The sequence below is a fragment of the Sus scrofa genome, chromosome 1 (assembly GCF_054392235.1).
Source record: "Sus scrofa isolate SSC_HxYL_T2T_F1_AM1 chromosome 1, Sscrofa_HxYL_maternal_Yorkshire_Landrace_v2.0, whole genome shotgun sequence".
NCBI classification, from domain to species: Eukaryota; Metazoa; Chordata; class Mammalia; order Artiodactyla; family Suidae; genus Sus; species Sus scrofa.
Genome location: NC_139383.1, coordinates 275,626,388 through 275,650,013, shown reverse-complemented (window position 1 = coordinate 275,650,013; position 23,626 = coordinate 275,626,388). Strand labels below are relative to the sequence as shown.

At 40.7% G+C, this 23,626-nt stretch overlaps 2 protein-coding genes and 1 pseudogene across 3 annotated transcripts in view; 1 reads left to right on the top strand and 2 right to left on the bottom strand.

The window, feature by feature from the left end:
- Nucleotides 1-6,176, bottom strand: part of LOC100620597 (olfactory receptor 1J4-like) — an 82,191-nt gene extending 76,015 nt beyond the window's left edge. The window contains exon 1 of one of the 2 annotated variants that reach the window (XM_084995035.1): nt 6,106-6,176. The gene's annotated coding sequence lies outside the window, so the exon portion shown is untranslated. Of the gene's footprint in view, nt 1-6,084 lie in introns of both variants that reach the window. The other variant, XM_084995045.1, reaches the window with a different exon arrangement.
- Nucleotides 1-23,626, bottom strand: part of LOC110258960 (olfactory receptor 1J4-like) — a 141,228-nt gene that overhangs the window by 99,788 nt on the left and 17,814 nt on the right. The gene's annotated exons all lie outside the window — the stretch shown is intronic.
- LOC146407234 (olfactory receptor 1f45-like) lies at nt 11,784-12,724 on the top strand (annotated as a pseudogene).

Below are 23,626 nucleotides of genomic sequence, written 5' to 3'. Positions count from 1 at the left end.
ACCTGAGTCTGGTGTCGACCCTCTGGTGGGCAGGTAAGCCCCCAGCCTTAATAAGCTAGACGGAGGACTCCAAATTTACTTGCCGGCACAAGTTTTATCAGGATATGATGAGCTCCCCCAAATGGGTACCATTACATCAATGTCCACAGAGGGAATCCCAGTTACCCCCTGCCTCTTCAGGAGGCACTCTGACATTAGCAGGTGGGTCTCACATGGGCTCCTTTGAAATGATTGTCGCTCTGCTGGCACATGGGGTATGTGAGACTTGGCATGCACCCTTTAAGAACAAAGTCACTCTTTCCTGAAGTCCACCAGTTCTCCCATATGCAAGTCTCATTTGCCTTCAAAGCTTGATGCTTTGAGGATTCACCTTGCTGGTGCAGATGCCTGTGCTGGGAGCTCAATGTAGGACTCAGAAAACTTGATTCTTGGGCAGAAGCTCTGCAGTTTTGATTATCCTCCAGTTAGAGGCTCAACTACCCAGGGATGTGGGTCTTGACAATACAATGTCTCTTTCCTTCCAACACATCCCATTGTGGTTCCTTCTTTATATCTTTATCTGTGGAAAGACTTTTCTGCTAGTCTTCAGGTGACTTAATCAATGGCTGCTCTGTAAATAATTGAAATTTTGGCATTCCTTTGAGAGGAGGTAAGCTCAGGATCTTCCCACTCAGCCACCTTTCTACACTTACCTAACTTTGGAATGTTTACTTATCCTAAGCTTCAGCTCCCTAGGTCTGAAATTATACTGCTTGGACCAGAAGCACAGATACCCCATTTACCAACTCTGTGATCATAGACAGTATATTAACCTCTTGGTGCCTCAGCTTTTCATATGAAAAGGAAATTTGTTCCTGGCAAAAACATTCTTGTCACAGAGGGAATTCAGAAAAGAGATGGAAATTGAGAAAGTAAAGTAAGGATTTAAGTAAGTAAGAAATATGCCCCCAAAGGGAGGCAGGCAGACAGGTGAGCAGCTATCCTGCATTTATTTGGCAAGCTTGTTATGAAGGGCATGTAACATAATGCAGGGGAAGAATATCCATTGGGAAGGAGGGGCTTAGGGGTCATATTCCCTGATTTTCATTCCAGCTGCACCTTTCCCAAGGGAAGAGGGATTTCTGTCCTAATTCAGCCTTGATCAGAAGTATCATGGGGGACTTCCCAGTATAGCACAGCAGAAATGAATCCAAATAGTATCCAGGAGGATCTGGGTTCAAGCCCTGGCCCTCCTCAGTGGGTTAAGGATCCAGCATTTCCATGAGCCATGGTGTAGGTCCCAGACTCAGATAGGATCCCATGATGCTGTGGCTGTGGCCTTGTCCAGTAGCTGTAGCTGTGATTCAACCCTAGCCTGGGAACTTCCATATGCTGTGAGTGTAGCCCTAAAAAAAAAAAAAAAAAAAAAAAAAACAGAAAAGAAGTGTGTTGTGGCATCAGGCCATGATGGGCACTTCTATCATCAAGTTTCATCTTACTGTAATGAGAGAATAATGAGCAACAGGTTAAAATCAGGTGCTAGGATTTGTGCATTTCCCACCTTTGTCTGCCTCCAGGACACTTATTACCCCCAAAAATTTGTGGTTTTCTGTCAGTATGGAGGCTTCTGCATTTCTTGGCCCATGACCTCCACTGTTGGCAAGATATGTGGTCTCCTGCCTCCTGGCCCCGTGTCCCCCCTTTCTTTGCTTATACCTAACTATCTGATTGTTATAACATCATCATGAACATTAAATGATATAGGAAATTTTCAAAGATATATATTAGTTATGTTTTACGTATCTGGGACAGGGTCCTGTATATAGAAAGTCCTCAATGAATTTCATTTATTACAACAAAATTTTATGAAAATATATCTATGGTCCCTTCCCAAAGAACATTCCAAGCTCTGTAATGGGGTTGGAAATAGTCATACTGTCATACATCTCCCCACTGCTTTAAGCCCACATGGTTTCCTGAAATTCACTATAAATTAATCTGTCCTTAGGCTCTTATCAGTGTTGTTGGGTTTCTTAAGAATTCTAGTGACTACAGGAAAGGCCTCTACAATGTCCATAATAACAAAATACCACTGAGCCTCCTTCTTCCTTTACTCCTCTCTCCATCCCACCTTCATTTCCAATAAGTTGCAAATAATTTCACTGAAGCAAAAATTCCATGAGGAATGCTGTCCAGCACTTCAAACTTCTGCTATACAAAACTATGGCTATGAAATGTGAAGGAGACAAGTGAAGAAAAATTGGGAGAAAAAATTTTGTCCAGAGGAACTAAGGAGACTGGATGAAAAAATATAACATGCTTTCTCAAGAGGAAAAAAAAAATACACAGCATTCCTATATGAATGTTTTGTGCCAGCTGTAGTCCACTGATAACTCATTGTGGCTGGACCAGCCCTAATGGTGCTTATGGTGATTGTGAGACAACTTTGAGCAACACATGTCAGAAAACTTTGGGAGATAGGGTTATTACTCACAGGTCCTAGAAAGCCCCTGGCATAGCTGGGGCCACAGTGAGGTCAAGGGTAGAGAGAGGTGAAGAGAGAGGAAGAGAGTGGGAGATGAGAGGGGGAAGAGGAAGCTCACCTGAGCCTGAGGCTCTGATTTTATTGGGGTGGGAGTTGGAAGATGAGGGAGCCAGGCTTTATTCAAAATGGCCATCTTTGCAGTGGCTGCTCAGCCAATCAGAGCTTGTGTCAGGAATTTGCATTACAAAAACAAAAGCCAAGGGTCAGGGCTTAAAATAAAATGAACCATCAAATGGATACAAGCATTCAGTCATAAGATGATTAAGCTCTGAGGATCTAAAGGACAATGTGGTGACTATTACTGTATTGTGTGCTTGAAATATGCTACAAGAGTAAGTCCTAAGCTTTTTCACCACAAAACAAAAATGGTAACTATGTGGGATTTCCCATCGTGGCTCTGTGGTAAGGAACCCAACACACACCCATGAGGATGTAGGTCCTATTCCTGGCCTCGCTCTGGCATTACATTGAGGTATGGTGTAGGTTGGAGACACTTCTCTTATCACATATTGCTGTGGCTGTAGTGTAGGACAGCAGCTGAAGCTCTGCTTGGACTTGTAGCCTGTGAAATTCCATATGCCACAGGTGTGGCCTTTAAATCAAGAAAAAAAGTAACCACGTGAGCTAATAGTTGTGTTAATGAACAGGATTGTGATAATGATTTCATTAAGTATATGCATATCAAATCATGTTGTACACTTTAAATATGTATGATTCTTTTTTTTTTAATAGAGTAATGAGTAACCCCTTTTGTTGCAACAATGTTGTTTAAAACCACAGACAGCACTGAAGGAGACTCAGTGGCAGCACAGGAAAGCCAGAGAACAGAGGTAAAAGGTTGTCTAAGAGTGACTCACAGAGACCACCAACAATTGAGAGGAAGATGTGAAAAGGAAGTGTACCCCAGGCCAAAGACTTGAAGGCTTTCCTCTAAGACTGGGAGCTTGTCATAAGGAATCAGTTTCTTGCATTTTTGCCTGCTTTTTAAAAAAATCTTCATCTCTGCAAACTTTTGTGTTTCTCTTTTCTTTCACCATGTGTCTTACAGATTGTACTCAAGATAGTCTAAAGTTGAGAGAAAGAACTGCTAGAAACCCAGGGTGGGGAGGATAAGCAAAAAACCGGAATTAAGCTGTGGTACATTTCAATTGCAGCAGTCTCTGAGGAAGCCCAGTTCTCCCACCCTTTGCAAGAGTGGTTCTCAAACCAGGATGACTGTTCCATCTTCCTCAGCTCAATCCTTCCCACTTTCCCTGGGGCTGCCATGGAGGTGACCTCTTCTCTCTGCTTGAAGCACAGTTGCCAGCAGCAGCCACAGCCCAAAAGCCAGTGCAGATCATCCACCCAGCCCAGCTGCCATAACTACCATCTTCCTAGAATTCTTTTATAAAGCATAATTTATAACGTTGTGCAAATTTCTGTTGTAGAGCAAAGTGACTCCATCATATATATATTATATTCATGACATATATATATACATATACTTTTTAATATTCTTTTCCACCATGGTCTACCCCAGGAGGATGGATATAGTTCCCTGGGCTATACAGTGGGACCTTTTTGTTGATTCATTCTAAAGGTAACAGTTTGCATCTACTGACCCCAAACTCTCAGTCTCTCCCATTCCCTCTCCCCACCCCCTAAATATGTATAATTCTTTAAGTCAATTATATCTCAATTAAGCTGGAGGAAAAAAACTATTAAATGGATCTTGACTGACCAGGAGCTTTTTCTGAGGCTCTGCCATGAAGCAAGGCACAAAAGGATAATCAGCGTCACCAACAAGCTAAAAACTACAATTACATAGTGAGTTTCCACGTTCTAGTAGGAGAGCCAGTGGATAGTGGCGGCATGGTGTACAGAAATCACTAAGGAGAACAATGGTTTGGGATTTAAATCTTGGCTGTGCTGCTTATTTTTAGCAAACCTCAGTTTTTTTTCATCCATGTAGTAGCTATATAGCAGCCAGCCCTTGGAGTTTGGTGAGAAGTAAAGGAGATTAACTGTCTAAAGTAAGTAGTATGATTTGTGAAAATTAAAGGAGTTTAATTGTTTGAAGTAAGTGGTCTTTGCCTGGTTAGTTATGATTGTGATAGTGAATGGAATGTTATAACTTGAAGCAGATTACCTGAGCTTTTCAATAGGAAATCAGAAAAAAATGGGAAAGGACCAGTTAGTGAGAGTATCTTGTCAATTCTAGAACTCACTTTCTGAGACCAAAGGCAACAATCAAGGCCAAGCTGCTTTCACTTAATGGGGACAGGGAGAAGGACACGGGGACTCTGATGACTGTTTTCCAGGAAACCTGGGCACCTCTTGTCACTCCCTTCTCTATTGTAACTGTAATTGGTCACATGCAACAACCCTGGCCTGAGACAACTGTGCTTATCGAGGTTGCAGACCCCGGGGGAATGACGGTTTGGCCCACACCACCGGGTTTCCCCCCAAGACCTGCTGAGGGGACAGCTGAGGATGAGAGGAATTTACGATGGACACTGGAGGAGGGAGAGGATGAGAGGTAACTTCAACTTCCAGACCAGTGATGGCAAAGGAGGTTAATTCCTCCACCCTCCCCCTTCTAAGTTTCCCCTGAAGAAAGGAGGTCTGAAGAATCCATGGAGGGGAGTTCCCTTCATGGCTCAGCAGTAAAGAACTGAATCCAACTAGTATCCATGAGGATGTTGGTTTGATGTGTGGTTTCTCTCAGTGGGCTAAGGATTCAGGGTTTCTGTGAGCTGTGGTGTGTAGGTCTCAGATACAGCTCAGATTTGGTATTGCTGTGGTTGTGGTTGCAGTTCCAATTCAACCCCTAGGGGACTTCCATATGCAGTAGGTACAGCCCTAAAAAGCAAAAAGGAAAATAAAAAAATAAAAAAAAAAGATTCCAAGGAGGAAGGGCTCACCAGACCTGTGTGGGGAGAACTGGATCTGTGTGGCACAAAGCTTAGACTGTGGCATTCATGAAAATGCACAACCCACCTCTGCTGTGGTGGGAGCAAAACTAACTCTCCCAGCTCCTGCCCCTGCCAGTCCATCTCAGGGGTGTGCTGTGGAGGAAGAAAGTCTCCCACTATCAGGAAACAAAGGATACTGCAGCCATCAACCCCACAGCAGCTGGGCACCCAGAGGGGATTCTGGATGGGGATAAAACATCTGGGTAGTTAAGGTGCATATCAAAAGTATGAACACAAGGATCCAAGACTCTTGCATCTTACCATACAAAAGTACTAAGTTCATCAAGTAGAAATGCCTGGTTTTATTTTAATTATCAGCAAATTTTTTTCTCTATGGCCTCACCTGGGTGTACCCCAGGACCAAGATCAAATCAGAGCTGCAGCTGCCAGCCTACACCACAGCCAAGGCAACACCAGATCCAAGCCCCATCTGAGACCTATGCTGTAGCTTATGGCAACACCAGATCCTCAACCCACCCAGCAAGGCCAGAGATTCAATCCACATTCTCACAGAGACCTCAAGATCTTAATGTTCTGAACCACAACAAGAATACCTACAGCAATCTTTTGATGTACCGAATTCTTGGGTTTTTGGGAAAAACTCACATGTTTTGGCTCCTTCCTTACCTCTTTAGAAAGGTCCATCAGTGCTGTCTGAGAGGCTGCTTCCTGGGCTTAAGTCCTCAGTATGTTCACTTAATGAAACATAAACCTCAACTTTTAGGTTTTTTTTTTTTTTCAGTCCATGGTACAAAGAACATGCTTTCACAGCCTGCTCCTGGCCAATGATTAATCATGACAGGGGTACCAAGACAGGCTTATTTCCAGGGAGTTACAGGAACCTGCTGGCGGGTTCCATTTTGATGCAGGTTCACCTCCCCCAAACATTGGCCTGTTTAAAGTTCTCTTGGTATCTGGCTGTAGACTGAGACTCTTCCCACCCCATTCTTTCTTCCTTCCCTCTTTTCTTCCACAGGTCCCTGCATCAGAATTTGAAGGCACTCTCCAATTTCTCTTGCCCCCTCCTCAGTGCATCTCTTACACACCAAATCCCACCTTGGCATCTGCTTCTCAGAAGACCCAAACTAAAGCATTAACCAATACCTTGCAAACAATTCTATTCCTTGGCAGATAACCATAGAGAAACCTGAACGGGTACACCAGGAGAAGGTTCATGAATGTTCATAAGTCTAGCAGTTCAAAGAGGAATCAAATGATGTTTTGACTTCATTTATTGTGGTGTTACTCTCTCACCTATGAAAGCCATCTAACAACTTGGTGAAAAGAAAGGAGGAATAAACCCCAGTTCTCCAGACATTTTCTTTGAAATAATAAAGCTTGAGCGATCACTAAAACATCAATAATGGAACAAAGAAATGGTAAATGATTGCTATTGTGGAGATGCTCTCTTTAGAGGATGGTAGTCTAAAAGTTTCACCAAGAGTTCCCTGGCGACCAAGTGAAAAGGATCCAGTGTTATCACTGCTACGGCATGGGTTCAGTCCCTAGCCTGGGAAACTACTCATGCTGTGTGTATGCCCCCCCAGGAAAACCCCAAAACTTGACATTATAAAATAAATAAAAATAGAAGATTCTCCAATTCATGCATAGAAATTTTTTCCTAAGAAAAATAAACAGTGGAGAAGACCAGGTCACATTTACTCAAAATGTCAGTTTTTCATTTTTTAATGAGAATAGGAGGAATTCTCCCTGAGATAATAAACAACTAGGGCAGGGGGTGGGGGGATGGCAAATGGAACTCACACAACCATCAACATTAGAATGGATGACTGCATTAGGGTAAAATCCAAAATGGAATTTAAGTAATACTCCCTTAACTGCAGTCTCCAAAATTCAAAAATCAATGAAAAGTATTTTATAGAGTTTTAGCAAACTCATTTGGTAGCCAAAACTGACCTGAAGTGACAGGTGGCTATTTTCAAAAATGTGTTTATTTCACTTGATGTGAATATTTCCTCATTTTCTTGCCAAATTATTACTGTGTTTGGTTACAAGGTGAAAAAATAGAACCCATCAATGCTATCACAGAAATAATGATACATGTACAGGATTTCTTTCCTAAAATCGAAGGCATTCTGAATTCCAAAATGAATAGCCCTTAAGGTATGAAGTACAACAGTGACCCTTCACTAGACAGCAATGAGAAAGAATGACCTGTAGGTACAAGTAACTAATACAAATGAATGTTCCCCAAAATACAACATTGATGGAAAGAAGAAAAATGATTCCTTTCATGTCAAAGACAAATAAGGAAATACAAACAATACCTGATTTATTCATATGTGCATACTTGGTGCTAGGTGAGTAGCAAAACTATAAGAAAACCATTCCTAGATATTTTATACTCTGATATATATATATATATATATATATAAAATTCACAATTAAAAATATAGGGTATAAAATAATCTTGCATGAAGCCGTACCCCTATTTCTTAGCCAGATTTTTTTTTTATCTCTACCCTCTGGAATCATGGGGATCAAACCTATTCACTTTTTCTATGTATTGAACTGTAGGAATTTGAAGATGATTGTTGTATCTCTCACACTTTATCAAATCTGTTCAACTCATTGATTGTTATTTATTTGCTGGTTTTCCTTTATGAGGCTCTGGGTCTGATTAGTGTGTGAATTCCACAGCAGGTTGGGGTTCACGGAGATGGAGCCCACCCACACCCATGCCCATGGGAGTGTCACCAAGAGCAGTGCTGTCAGGATTCCCAGACTTGGTCACTCTGATCCCAATGAGGTTCAAAACTCCAGGGCCAGAGGGGACAGCTGAGGGGTTGGACATTTGCCCTGACTCATCTGTAGCTAGGAGATCAGGGGCTGGGTCCCAGGAGACATGCCATGTGAAAAACCCACAGCTCCTCCTGGTTCCTGTTCCTGAATTGACTGCTCAAGCCCTGGGTCTTTGGTCTGTGCTGCTGTTAGAGAGAAGCAAGAAAACTGAGATGCTAGCGAGTCTTACTGAGAAGAAGGGTAGGCAAACCAAACATGTGAGGCAGACCCAACACCTTGTGATTTTGACAAGATCTGAGGATGGTCAGAATTTCCAGGTAAGACCTGAGTCATAGAGACAGGAGGCACTGGTCAACACACCAATACATACACACATCCAACCACACACACACACACATACACACACATCTCTACCCCTATGTCTTTCTCCTTTCTTGCCCCTTCCTTACTCAGAAAAATACACCCTGGCTCTCTTAACCACCATAAGGAGGACCATGATTGAATATTCATGAACTTTCTGAGAACCCAATCTGAAGTCAATGCTGATCAATGGTCTTCAATTCCCTTGCAGGGGCTGAGATATGGCAACTGCAATAATAGTGTTCAGGACCTGTGCACTGTGCCTGGACAATTCACTCACAGCCCACTCAATCCTGAGGGGCTTTCAGATTCCTTCTAAGCCACCACCCAAGGAGAGCAACTATCTCCACAACCACTTAGAGTTCAGCAACTTTTTATTTTTCATCTTTTTATTTTTAGGTTTGTCTTTTTCTATTATAATTGTTTTATGTTGTTCTATCAATTTCTACTGTACGGCAAAGCGATCCAGTCATAAATATCACCTTTATTAATTGGAGTCTCAGAATGATTTGAGCTAGATTTATTTAGACTCATTTTACAACTGGGGTTCTGTTAGGTCAAACGCTTTGACCAAGATGATACAGGTAGAACTCAAACCTGGGTCTCACCTGTCAAAGTGGATGTTTTGTCATGGTTACCACTAGGTTAGAGCCATTGCCACCCAAAGCTTACAATGATGACACTGGTGACAATAGTTACTACAATTCTATAACTTGAAAGTTTAGTGTCTGTAACCTGGTGATTGATATTCTATAACTTTACAGTTTTGAAAGCCTAACTTCCCACACACAGACCATGACTGAGGAAAAGTCCAAATTTCTCAGGACTGAGAAATTTTCCTGGAAGTAGGACATTCCATTTTGAAAGAAGGACAGTCCTAGGTAAACATAGAGGACAAGTTGGTTACCCCAGAAAACATCATCATTTTGTTAAGTTCATCAAGAGCAAAAAAAGAGAGAGAAAACAATAACATCAGGGAAAGCAAGGATTTAATGACGATTTGATAGAAACTGGTAGTCATTCCAGTTCTATACAATCCTTATCTGTTTCAGTCCTTACAAGATCATGAGTTATGTACTGATTTTTTAGAGTTAAGTTGATTTGCAATGTTGTTTCAATTTCTACTGCACAGCAGAGTGACCCACTCATACATACATATATACATACCTTTTTTTTTCTCATACTATTTTCCATCATGTTCCACCCCAAAAGATTGGGTATAGTTCCCTGTGCTCTACAGTCAGACCTCATTGCTTACCCATTCTAAATGTGATAATTTGCATCTACCAACCCCAAACTCCCCATCTATCCTACTTTCGCCCCTCTTCCCCCTGGCAAGCACAAGTCTGCACTCCATGTCTGTGATCTGTTCCTGTTTTTTAGATAGGATCATTTTTGCCATGTTTTAGATTCCACATAAGTGATATCATGCAGAAGTGTCTTTCTATCACTTTTATGAGAATCTCTAGTTTCATCCATGTTGCTACAAATGGCATTGTTTTGTGATTTTTTATGGCTGAGTAGTATTCCATTGTGTTTATGTGCCATATCTTTTGTATCCATTCATCTGTCAATGGACATGTAGGTTTTTTCCATGTCTTGGCTATTGTGAATATTGCTGCAATGACTATAGTGGTGCATGTGTCTTTTCAAATGAAAGTTTTGTCCCAATACATGCCTAGGAGTGGGAATACTGGATTATATGATTGTTCTGCTAATTGTTCTCTTTGAGCAGATGCAGAAATTGAGGTCAGAAAGACTGCTAAACCTTGCTCAAGGTTACAACTCACAAAGGGGTTTGTGGCAGATGAAGGTCAATCAGACCCAGATGTATTTTATCACCATGTCAAAGATCATGGCATGAACCTGGCTGGCACTGCCTGTTGGTGTGCACATCTTGCCATGCATACCAAATGCAGAAACTCTCATTTTGGAGTTTATATGGTCCTGAATAAAACTTTTATGTTTCTGGCATTTTGATAACTTTCAACTTTTCTATATGGTAAGTTTATGTCCACATCTTCTAGATGAGGATGAAGAGATAGTAAAAAAAGATCTGCCCAAAATATAAAAAGAAATGAGGGTGTTTGTTGTTGTTGTTGTTGAATCAGGAAGCTCAGGTTCCATTTTATCTACTACTGCTTCTAGCAATATTAGTAACAAGTGTCACAATTTATTGAAGACCTACTCTGTGTTAGTGCTTTGAATATACCATTTCACTCATTATCTGTGATAAGTATACAAAGTAGGCACACAATTTACAGATGAGGAAACTGAAGCAAAAAGAGGACCTGAGGATGTGTATGTTGCAGAGGGTAACACAACCAGAAACGATACCCAACTAGTCTATAAGACACTAAAGACAACATTCCTAAGGACTGAGGATTAGATAATTTTAACATTGGTGATGATGATGAAGATAATGATGATGATGCTGATAATGATGATAATAGTGATGATGATGATGGTGATGATGATGGTGGTGATGATGATGCTGATAATGATGATGGTGATGATGATGCTGATGATGCTGATAATGATGATGGTGATGATGATAGGAATGCTTGTTTATAAAATATCTTTGAGTTTATAAAGTAACTTTATCCACATTTTCTCATTTGATGGATCTTCAAAAAAATGAGTACAAATAATCCCACCATGCCAAGAATATCTGAGTGTTACTATGACATTTTTATGTAATGTGCATTCCTTCTCTACTCCTGAATGACACACATGTACACACACAGAGACTCAGAAGAGAGACACACACAGAGAGTACTACCCTTAAGAATTTTCTAGTAAATACATACCCCCACAGATACCTTATTCAAACTTCACAAGCCTATGAAATCCCTAGCTTTCCTGTTTAAACAGGTAGGTGTGGACTAAGACTTAGGAATCCTCTTCCTAGCTAATCTCCAGTTCAACCTCCTCTGGGAAGTCTACAGGACCACCTAGTGGACAGCTAAAATGCAGAGTTCACCCCCAACAAGTCTCCTAATCATTGCACTGAGTTCTCATCTCTGTACATGTTTATATGCACACCAGCAAAAGACATAAGAGCATCTCTGTGACCTTTGGGAAAAAAAAACACGGAAATCAGACAAAAGGCTTTGAATGATACAACCTTTTGGAGGATACAGGTATTTAAGCAATATTTTGCACAAATTTTTCTCCTTTCAATGGGAATCAGAAATCAAACCAGCAACTCTGACTTCCTGCTCCTGGGCTTCTCTCCACACCCAAGACCTGCAGCCTCTCCTCTTCAGGCTCTTCCTGGCCATGTACCTGGTCACTGTGCTGGGGAACCTGCTCATCATCCTGGCCATTGGCTCTGACCCTCACCTCCACACCCCCATGTACTTCTTCCTGTCCATCGTATCCTTCATTGACACCTGCTTCTCCTGCACTGTTGTCCCCAGGGTGCTGGTCAACATCCAGACACAGCACCACACAATTTCCTACACTGGGTGCTTTGTGCAGATGTAATTCTTAATGGCATTAACTCTGTGGGTGATTTCCAGCAGGCTGTGATGGCATATGACTGCTACATGGCCGTCTCTCTTCCTATCCAGTATACCATGATCATGTGTCCCCAGTGCTGCCTGCTGCTGGTCACCACATCCTGGCTCTGTGCCCACCTCCTGGGATTCTCACTCACTCTCCTCATGTCTCAGTTCTCCTCTGTTCCTCCCATTCCATTCCACACTTATTCTGTGACATGCCCCCACTCCTCAAACTTGCCTTCTCAGAAAAACACATCTTTCAGGTCACCATGTTAACTGAAGCCATTCTCTTGGGCATTATCCCTCTCACCTGTGTCATGATCTCTCATGCCCACATCATCTACATAGTCCTCAGGGTCCCCTCTCCTGGGGGAAAGCACAAAGTCTTCTCTACCTGTGGTGCTCACCTGACAGTTGTCACTCTCTTCTATGGGACCCTCTTTCTGGTGTATTTCCAGCCCTCCTCCTACTATTCTGCAGACACTGGAATGGTGGCCTCTGTGATATATACAGTGGTCACCCCCATGCTGAACCCCTTTATTTACAGATTGAGGAACAGGGACATGAAGGAGGCTTTGTCCATATTCTTCAACTGGGGGAAAACTTATACTCAATAACATGTCGTTCCCAGACTAGAAGCTCAGGCTCCAAGAAATGCTTTCTTCTCTGATGTTGTCGTTGTAACTTTGAAACCTTGAATTCAAAGCAGGTTGGTTCTCAGCATCCCAAGCAGTTTTTGAAAGGGGAGAATGTCTGACTTGGTGTGACTGGGTTAGGATTAACTGGCCAAGGAAAGAGCTACAGCCTGGAGCAGGAGTAGCTAGAAGCCCCTGTAGCATGACTTGCCTGGGTATTGGTGACCAAGCATAGTCAAATCAGAGTGGGAATCCTCAAAAGATGACATCAGACAGGGTGTAGGTTCTTGGAGGAAGCCCAAGTAACAACTCAGTCTATAGTGAACCTGTCCATTCACTACAAGACATGTGACAATATCTGGGAGGGTCAAATGTCTCAGTTTCAGGGACCACCTCCATACCCAGCTTTAGAAACACCTCACTTATAGGGATTAAGCTATACAAGGGAAAGATGAACCAAGAAGAAGCACGGTTTTCTGTGTGTAAGTGAGCAAGAATAATTCTAGGAGCGGAAACTAGGCACAGATAGATCAGATGCTATGTCAAAATCACACAGATGGGATTAGAACTAAGACTGGGGAGTCCCACTGTGGCACACCAGATTAAGGATATGGCATGTGTCCCTGCTGCAGTTTGGATTCAGTCCCTAGCCTGGGAACTTCCATGTGGCACAAGTGCAACCAAAACCAACAAAAACATCAAAGACTATGACAGTTATTGATGAGGTGTATTGAGACAGGTTTGAGTTTTTTTAGTTTTTAAATTATGGCTTATTTCATTTTTCTGTACTTAAGTAAAATATATACTCCTTACAGTAAATTTGTAAAATACACACATAGGAAAGAGAAGAAAAGGAAAATCTCACCATCTCTGCATTTTAAAGATGATCACAGGTAATATTACACATGATTTCCCTCCTTTTTTTTTCCTTCTTGCCTTTTTTAGGGCTTCACTTGTGGCATGTGCAAGTTCCCAGGCTGGGGCAGAATCAGAGCTGCAGCTGCCAGCTTATGCCACAGCCACAGGAATGCCAGATCTGAGCAGCATCTGCAAAATGCACTGTGGCTTGCGGCAATGACAGATCATTAATGCACTGAGTGTGGACAAGAATCAAACCCACATCCTTATGGATACTAGTCTGGTTCATTGAGCCTCAATGGGAACTCCCGGTAGTTGCTTTTTTGTCCTTTGTTGACCAAATACAATTTTATAGCATTTTTGCTTAATCTTATATAAGAACTACATTCATGTTATTAACTGATTTTATATGAGAAAAAGATCCTTGACTTATATTGTGTTTCACCATTATTGGATGTTAAGGACATTCAAAGCCTTCTCTAGGACTTCCTGTGTGGCTCACAGGAAGTCCTAGAGCTTTTACAGTGGCTGTGGCTCAACCCCTACTCTGGTATGTCCATATGCCACAGGTGCGGCCACTTGTTTTTAAAAAAAGCTTTCTCTATTACATATAACAATACAATGAAAGACTCTGAAATGAAATGATTTTTATATTCATCATATGGAACTTTCAATATTGTCAAAAGTAGAACATCTAAGTAGCACTTCATGGAGTCTCCTTATCCATGCTGCCAGCATGTGTAAATGACTCTGCCCTTTTGTCTATGTCCTTTCCAAATTCTGATGTGCACATTTCCCCTTAAATGTAACTAATATGACAGCCAAAATGCTATCTCCTGGCTTAAGTTTTATTAATTATTTTAATATTGGTAAAGAGACTATTTTTCCTGGCTCTCTTAGCAAATTTTTTAAATTCCCTTATTAATTTTTTTTTCATGTCATCTGCCTATTACCTCCTGGGAAGTTTCATTGATTTGTATGGACCTTTTTATATTAAAGACATTACAGCTTGCTATTGTTTGCCTTGGTAATATTCTTAGGTAATTCTTTACTTCTTAACTTTGTGATTTTTTTATATAAGGAAGTTTTTATTTTATTATCAAATTTAGACAGCTTATTTTTAACCCCTTTTGATAGAGCAATAATTAAAAATCCTCCCCTTTGCAGAATTCACACAAATAATCATTTTAATTTTCTTATAGAATATAGTATTTTCATATAATGAAATGTTATTTTAGAATGAAATTACATCAATAAGATATTTCTCTTTAAAAAATGACATTACCTCTGATATTAAATTAAAGGGGATATTATGAATCATTTTATACAAGTAAATTTTAAATTTAGATTAAAAAATACACAACCCACCAAAAAATGTAGTAAGAAAAGGAAAATCTAAATAGACCTGTAACTATTGATGAAATTGGATTGGTAGCCAAAATCCTTTCTTCAAAGAAAATTTCAGGCTCTCATGGCTGCAACAGTGAATTTTATAAATATTCAAGCAAGAAAGAATTTCTGGCTTGCAAAAATCTTTCAGAGACTAGAAATTAAAGAAGCACTCACCAGTTCCCATTTGGAGATTAGCACAACCTTGATACTTAAAACTAACAGGGACATTGCAAAAGAGAATAGGAATAGGCTCATCTCATTCATGAATTAAATGCATTGAGTCAAAGTAAAATATTAGTAAGATCGTTAAAACAATGAAGAGAAAACATGATGACACTGTTACCAAGTTGAGTTTTCCCAGGAATGCAAAGTTTATTTAACATTTAAAAATTAAGTCAATATAACGATAAAACAAATGACAGGGATTACATGATGCCAGAATAACATCTCAATAGATGCAATAAAAAAATTGATATAATTCAACACATGATAGTTAAAAAGTTCTGTTAGTGGTCAACTTAAAAAAAAAAAGCACAACCTGAAATTTGAAACTTAAGCTTTATTTGGGGCAACATTAGGACCTAAACCCAGGAGGGAGCATCTCAAGTAATCCTGAGAAAACTGCTCCCTGGAGACAAGGGGCAATCAGGATACATAGGAGTTTTAGAAGCAAAGGGCAGGTAATAAGAACAAAAGGTTATAGGAAACCAGATATCTCAAATTAAGGAATTTAGCATTTTTCTATGGGAAGATGCAAAGGTCTGGGCTCAGGGAAATCATTCCTCTGATATGAACCTCAGCTCTCTGGGACTGGCATCCTGTGTTTTCAAGGCCTCTGTTTCCCCAGGGCTTGCTGTTAGGAGTGGCTGCAGTCTGGTGGCTGCTAGATGGCAGGCATTCTTTGTTTCCTTCTTGAGTTCCCTCAGTTCTCACACCCCTGGGGGTGGCTGCACTCACTGATGACTGTGACAGCCTTTGTTTTTTTAAAAAATAGCCTGGGTTCAGCATTTAAGAAAGCTCTGAAATTCTGCTCCAAAGAGGCAGGGGGAAATAACCTTAGAATGTGTGTGATAAAGGTGAAGGGGGAGGTGCAAACAGCCAGGAACACATTTCACAAAAGTTTGCTGCTGGTCCTGTGAAGGTTACTACTAGTCATAAGGAACAGACATCACCACAAAGGATTTTAGTGCTTTTCTACTTAGGAGGGGTTGCAAGAATTGGATTCAATGAATTTTTTCCTAAAAATATCTAATTACCTGAAGACCTCTTCATCCAGTTTTCCCAGAGCACAGAGTGTCTCACTCCTCATCTCCACTCTGAGCTCCCAAGGGGTATGGGGTTGAGGGTCAGCAGCTACTGTGGCTCATGATTTAATCTATGTTGAGGCAGATGGCAAGTGCCAAACTCCAGTTCACATAGCAAGTAGACATAGAAGAAAATTTCCTTCACCTGAAAAAAGGAGTTCTTTTTTCACACATAGAGCATAGATAATATGTAATGGTTATACATTTAATTACTCTCTGTCCCATAAGGAACAAGATAAACACCAGCTCTCACCACAACTATCCCACACTGTACTTGAGGTCACATCCAGTGCAGTAGGATAGGAAAAATAAATAAAAGATAGGAATTCTCTAAGAAAAGCAACAATATTTCATTTTATTCATTGCTGATAGTTCCATAATATTGCAGTTCAAAAGAGTCTATACATGAACCGTTCACATTATTAAAGTGAACTCGAGTTTGGCACCTGCCATCCGACTATGTGGGTTAAAACATGAGCCACTGAAACTGCTGACCCTTAACATCTCCTGAGGGGAACTCAGGGTGGAGGTCAGCAGGGAGGCATTCTGTGCTCTGGGCAAACTGGAGAAATAGGTCATCAGATACTTAGATATTTTAGGAGAAGTTTTTATGGGCCCAATTCTTGCATCTTCTCCTATCTAGAAAAGCACTAATTGGTAACATCTACTCCTGGTGACTAGCAGCAGGAAACCAGCAACAAACCTCTGTAAAATGTGGGCATAGATGCATGTACCTCCCCCTTCACCTTTATCACATGTACCCTGATATTTCCCCCTCCTCTTAGGGGTGGTATTGCAGAGCTCTCAGAAATGCTGCCTCCTGGCTGTAGTTAAGTTGACAAAACAAAAGATATCACAGTCATCTGCAAGTACTACAAGGTGAGCTGGTGAGCCCTGAGGGAACTCAGGAGGGAACAAAGAATACCTGCCATCTAGCAGCCATCAGACTGCATCCACTCCTAACAGAAACCCTGGGGAAACTGAGGCTATGAAAACACAGGATGCTGGCCCCAGACAGCTGAGGCACATATCAGGGGAATGATTTCAGTGAGCCCAGACCATTTCATCTTTCCATAGAAAAGTGCTAAATTCCCTAACTTGAGATATCTGTTTTCCTCTAATCTTTTTTTTTTTTCCTGCTACCTGCCCTTTGTTGCTAAAACTCGTATGTATCCTGATTGCCCCTTTGTTTCCAGGGAGCAGTTTTCTCAGGGTTGCTTGAGATGTTCTTTTGTGGATTTAGGTCCTAATTTTGCCTAAGTAAAACTTGAGTCTCAACTATCAGGTTGTGCATTTTTTTAAGTAGACAGTTTTGGGGTCCATGAAAAAAGAGACCCAAAGCAGACTTCTCTCATTTGCCTGAACTCTACAAGGAATTACAGCCTTGGTACCACCATAGGCCCCTTCTGCTTATCCACCTCCTTGGGGAGTCTAGACAAATTGTCATGAATCTCTCCTGGATCTCAGATCTCCCATATCAGTTGATGATCCTGAGTTTTATTTGGTGGTGTTTAATAGGTATTAGGTACCTGCCCCTCAGTTAAAAGAGACTGGGGGGGGGGGCACTCTTTGAAAGATACCAGGGGGAATATCCACTCAGAGAAAAATACTGAGGGGAGTGGGGAAGCTGGTTGAAAAACACCAGGGAAGACCCTCTCAGAGGAGACACTGGGGGAAGCACAGATGAAACATATTGGGGAATGTACTTGCCAGTGAAGACACTGGGGGTGGTTCAGTGGACCTCCTCATGGAAACACTGGGGAGTTCCATTAAAAGATACTGGGGATTACACCTCATCAGTAGAGACACTAGGGGTCTCCAGGGCCCTCCTCATGGAGGTGCCGAGGGGTGGCTTGGTTGAAAAATACACATTAACAAGGGAGGGCCTTAGTCAGGCCAAAACCACACAAAGCAAGATGATTGGCCAGAGGAAGCCCAGAAGGTCCACCCCCATATGAGTGATTTCAATGCCTCCAAAGCATGTGTCACTCTCTTCCTATCTTGGTCTTTCTCTCTCTCTGTCTCTCCCTCCCTCTCTCTTTCTCCCTACCCCCACCAGCTGGCCTGTGCTTTTTCTACAACTATCTTATCTCTCTTCTCCTTAATAAATACTTATTTGCCTCACTGCCCTCAGCCTCTTTGCAGAATTATTTCTCCAAAGGAACAAGTTCTGGGGACATAACTCAAAGGGTTAGGGTTCATTGTGCTCACCCCACCACCATCAAGGAACAGAGTTATCCACACATTGAGTGGCCTACCAAAGACATCTTTGCCAAATCTGGGAATAAACATTCGTAACACCACAGGAAGAAATGGTCATAAAAGGCCTCCCAAAGCCATGGTTGTATTTATGACCATGGAAGACCACTGTGAACTGGAGTTTGGCAACTGCCATCTCTCTCTAGTGGGTTAAATTACGAGCCCCTGCAGCTGCTGACCCTCAACATCTCCTGAGGGGAACGCAGGGTGGAGATCAAGAGTGAGGCACTCTGCTTTGGGCAAGTGGGAAAACCGGGTCTTCAGATACCTACATATTTTTAGGAGAAGATTTTATGGGCCCAATTATTGCACTTTCTCCTACCTAGAAAAGCACTAGTTGGTGAAGTCTGCTCCTCATGACTACTAGTAATCCTCACAAGACCAGAAACAAACATCTGTAAGTATCCATCGATGCATGAACCTCCCCCTTCACCTTTACCACACATCCTGATATTTCCCCTCTCCTCTCTGGGGTTGTACTGCAGAGCTGCCTGAAAAGCTGCCCCCTTGGCTGTAGCTAATTCAACAAAACAAAAGATATCACAGTCATCTGTGAGTACAGCCACCTCCAAGGGAGAGCTGGTGAGCCCTGAGGGAACTCAGGAAAGAAACAAAGAATACCTGCCATCTAGCAGCCATCAGACTGCAGCCTCTCCTAACAGCAAACCCTGGGGAAACTGAGGATGTGAAAACAGAGGATTCTGGCCCCAGACAGCTGAGGTGCATGCCAAAGGAATGATGTCCATGAGCCCAGAACTTTGCATCTTCCCAAAGAAAAGCAATAAATTCTGTAATTTGAGATATCTGTTTTTCTGTAATCTTTTATTCCTACTACCTGTCCTTTGTTGGTAAAACTCCACCATATCCTAACTCTCCCCTGCTTCTGGGGACAGTTTTCTCAGGGTTACTTGAGATGCTGCCTCCTGGGTTTAAGTCCTAATTTTGCCCCAAATAAAATGTAACTCTCAACTACTATATTGTACATTTCTTTAGGTCAACATTAAGTGTCTCAATGCAAACAAAAATAGGTTAAAAAAGACACTACCACCACCAAGTCACAACATACACAACAATGAATTCCAGATGGACTAAAGAACTAATTTTGAAAAGCAAAATTATAAAGTTTTTAGAAGAATGTGTTGAAAAATCCCTTCCTGAACTCAGGGAAAAATGGACTTCATAAACCAGGTGCAAGTAAAGCATTAAGAAGAAAGAATGTATTGATGATGTCAATCAGTTAATATTTTCAACATTTACTTAGCAAGCAAGAGTGTTTGGTAAGTAAGAAGAGTGAAAAGACAAAACCACAAGGGCAGAGAAAATATCTGTAAAACATACAATTCACAAAGGACTGCTATCTAGAATATTTAAATAGTTCCCTCAATAAATTAGAATACAGTAGACAACTAGATAGAAAAATAAACATTTAGACATGCAGCTTCAAAATTAGGAAATAAAAATGCTAATAAGGTAGTTCCTGTCATGGCTCAGTGGTTAATAAACCCAACAAGTATCCATGAGGACAGGGGCTTGATCCCTGGCCTTGCTCAGTGAGTTATGGATCTGGTGTTGCCTTAGGCTGTGGTATAGGTCACAGATGCAGTTAGGATCCTGGATTGTTGTGGCTGTGGCATAGGTTGGCAACTAAAGCTCTAATTTGACTCCTAGCCAGGGAACTTCCATGTGACAAGGGTGTGGCCTTAGAAAGACAAATGCTGATAAGTATTTAAAGGATACTCAATCTCATTACTAATCAATGAAATACAAAATCAAACCACCAGGAGATGCCCCTCCATATACACACACCAAATGAGTACAATGAAAAATGCTGACACCACCAAGTGTTATGAGAATGAGATACAACCACATCTTCACACATTACTGATGGAAGTGAAACTCGGTACAATCTCTTTGGAAGTCAATTTCATTATGTGAACTAAAACTGAAGATGCAGACATTCTAAAACCAAGAAAGTCCACTCTTAGTTTTGTAAGAAAGATATATGTGCACACGAGCAGCAAGAAAAATATACTGGAATGACTGTCGCAGCATTATTCCTAACAATCAAAAAAAAAAAAATGAAAGCAACTTATTTTATGAACAATAGGTTGCAGCCAACATTGATTCATGACAAAAATTCTTACCAACATGGGTATAGAGGGAACATACCTTAACGTAATAAAAGTCATTTATGACAAACCCAAAGCCAATATAATACTCAACAGAGAAAAGCTGAAAACCTTCTCAATAAAATCTGGAACCAGGAGTTCCCATCATGGCACAAGGGAAACAAATTTTACTAGGAACCATGAGGTTGAGAGTTCAATCCTTGGCCTCACTCAGTGGGTTTAAGACCCATTAATGCTCTGAGCTGTGGTGTAGGTCACAGATATGAGTTAGACTTGGCATTGCTCTGTCTGTAGTGTACACTGGCTGCTCTAGCTCTGATTAGACCCCTAGCCTGGGAAAATTTATATGCTGTGGGTACAGCCCCAAAAAGAATATATATATAAAATAAAAATAAACCAAAATAAAATCTAGAACAAGACAAGGATGCCCACTCTCACCAGTTTTACTCAACATAGTATTGGAAGTCCAAGCCACAACAATCAGACAAACAAAAGAAATGAAAGGTATCCAAATTGGAAGAGAAGAGGTAAAATTGTCACTCTATGCAAATGACAGGATGCTATAAATAGAAAACCCTAAGAATGCCACACAAAAACTACTCAAACTCATCAATAAATTCAGCAAAGTAGCAGGATAGAAGTTTAACATTCAGAAGTCTGATGCATTTCTGTATACTACCAACGAAATACTAGCAAAGGACTATGCAAATACAATACCTTTAAAATTGTGCCCCCCAAAGTTAAATACCTAGGAATAAAACTGACCAAGGAGGTAAAAGACTTATATGCTGAGAACTATAAAAGAGTAATCAATGAAATTAAAGAGGATTCAAAGAAATGGAAAGATAGTGTATGCTCCTGGATTGGAAGAATTAATCTTATTAAAATGGCCATAATAGCCAAGGCAATCTACAGAGTCAAGGCAATCCCTAACAAATTACACAGGACCTTTTTCCCCAAACTAGAATAAGCCATCCAAAAATTTATATAGAACCACAAAAGACCCAGAATTGCCAAAGCTATCCTGAAGAACAAAAACCAAGCAGGAGGCATCATTCTCCCAGACTTCAGGCAATATTACAGGGCCATAGTCATCAAGACAGTGTGGTACTGGTATCAAACGAGACATACAGAACAATGGAACAGAATAGAGAACCCAGAAATAAACCCTGACACCTAGGGTCAATTAATCTTTGACAAAGCATGTAAAAATATAAAATGGGGAAAGACAGTCTCTTCAGCAAGTGGTGCAGAGAAACCTGGACAGCGTCATGTAAATCAATGAAACGAACACATTCTCATACCATGCCCAAAAATAAACTCTAAATGGCTTAAAGACTTAAAAGTAAGACAGGAACCATAAAATTCCTAGAATAAAACACAGGCAACACATGCTTTGACATTAACTGTACAAAAGTTTTCCTAAGTCAGTGCTCTGAAGCAATAGAAATAAAAACAAAAATAAACCAGTTGCACCTAATAAACTTTATAAGCTTTTGAACAGCAAAGGAAAAAAAACAAACAAACAAAAGATTACCTACATGATGGGAGAAAATTGTTTCAAATGATGGGATGCAACTGACAAGGGCTTAATCTCTAAAATATACAAAGATCCCATACAACTCAACAGCAAAAAAAAAAAAAAAAAAAAAGAAAAGAAAAAGAAAAAAGAAAAAAAAATTATAAAAAAAAAGAAAAAAAATTGAAAAATGAGCAGAAGCCCTGAATAGAGATTTCTCCAAAGAAGAAATATGGATGGCCAAGGGACACATGAAAAATGCTCAAAGTCACTAACTATTACAGCAAAGCAAATCAAAATTACAAAGTGCTCAAAGTCTGTCAGACTGCAGAGGTCTGTTTCATTGTTGACTGCTTTAGGTGAGTTCTCCTGTTGTTTTAACTGGGAATCATTTCTGAGCTTCTTCATCTTGCTTGTTTTCTTCCCCCCTGTGATTTTGGGGAAGATAACCTGTAGTCTTATAAGCCTATTTCTATGCAAGAACAACCCTTTGTATTTTTTTGGGGGGGGGTTACTATTTTTTTCTTTTTGGTGTGGGAGTTTGAATATTTTCTAGACCTGTGGTTGCCAAGGGGGAAGGGGAGGGAGGAGGAGGCACTAGGAGCTTGGGGTAAATAGATGCAGAATGTTGCCTTTGGGATGGATTAGCAATGGGATCCTTTTGTGTAGCACTGGAAACTCTTGTCTAGTCAATTACGATGGAATATGTAATGTGAGAAAAAAGAATGTATACATGTATGTGTAACTGGGTCACCATGATGTGTGGTAGAAAAAAAAATATAAATAAATGATAAAAAATAAAATTCTGAAAAAAAAAAAAACTACAAAGAGGTATACCAATTCACACTCAGAATGGCCATCATCAGTAAGTCTACAAATAGATGCTGCAGAGAGTGTGGAGAAAAGGGAACTCTCCTACACTGAGCATGTAAATTGGTACAACCACTATGGGAAGCAGTATGGAGGGACCTTAGAAAACAAAATATAGAATCACCGTATGACCCCACAATCCCACTCCTGGCCATATACCTGGAGAAAGCATTTGTTGAAAAAGATATTGCACCCTTATGTTTTTGCAGCACTATTCACAATAGTCAAGACATGGAAACAACCTAAATATCCATTGACAGATGAATGGACTAAGAAGATGTGGTACATGTACACAATGGAATACTACTCAGCCATAAAAAAAACAAATAATGCCATTTGCAAAAACTTGGATAGAACTAGAAATACTCAGACTAAGTCAGAACAAGAAAGACAAAAATCATATGATATCACCTATATCTGGAATCTAATATATGACACAAAATGAACCTACCCATAGAAAAGAAACAAACTCAGGGACATGGATAACAGACTTGTGATTGCCGAGGGGGATGGACTGAGAGTTTGGGGTGAGTAGATGCAAACTATGGCATTT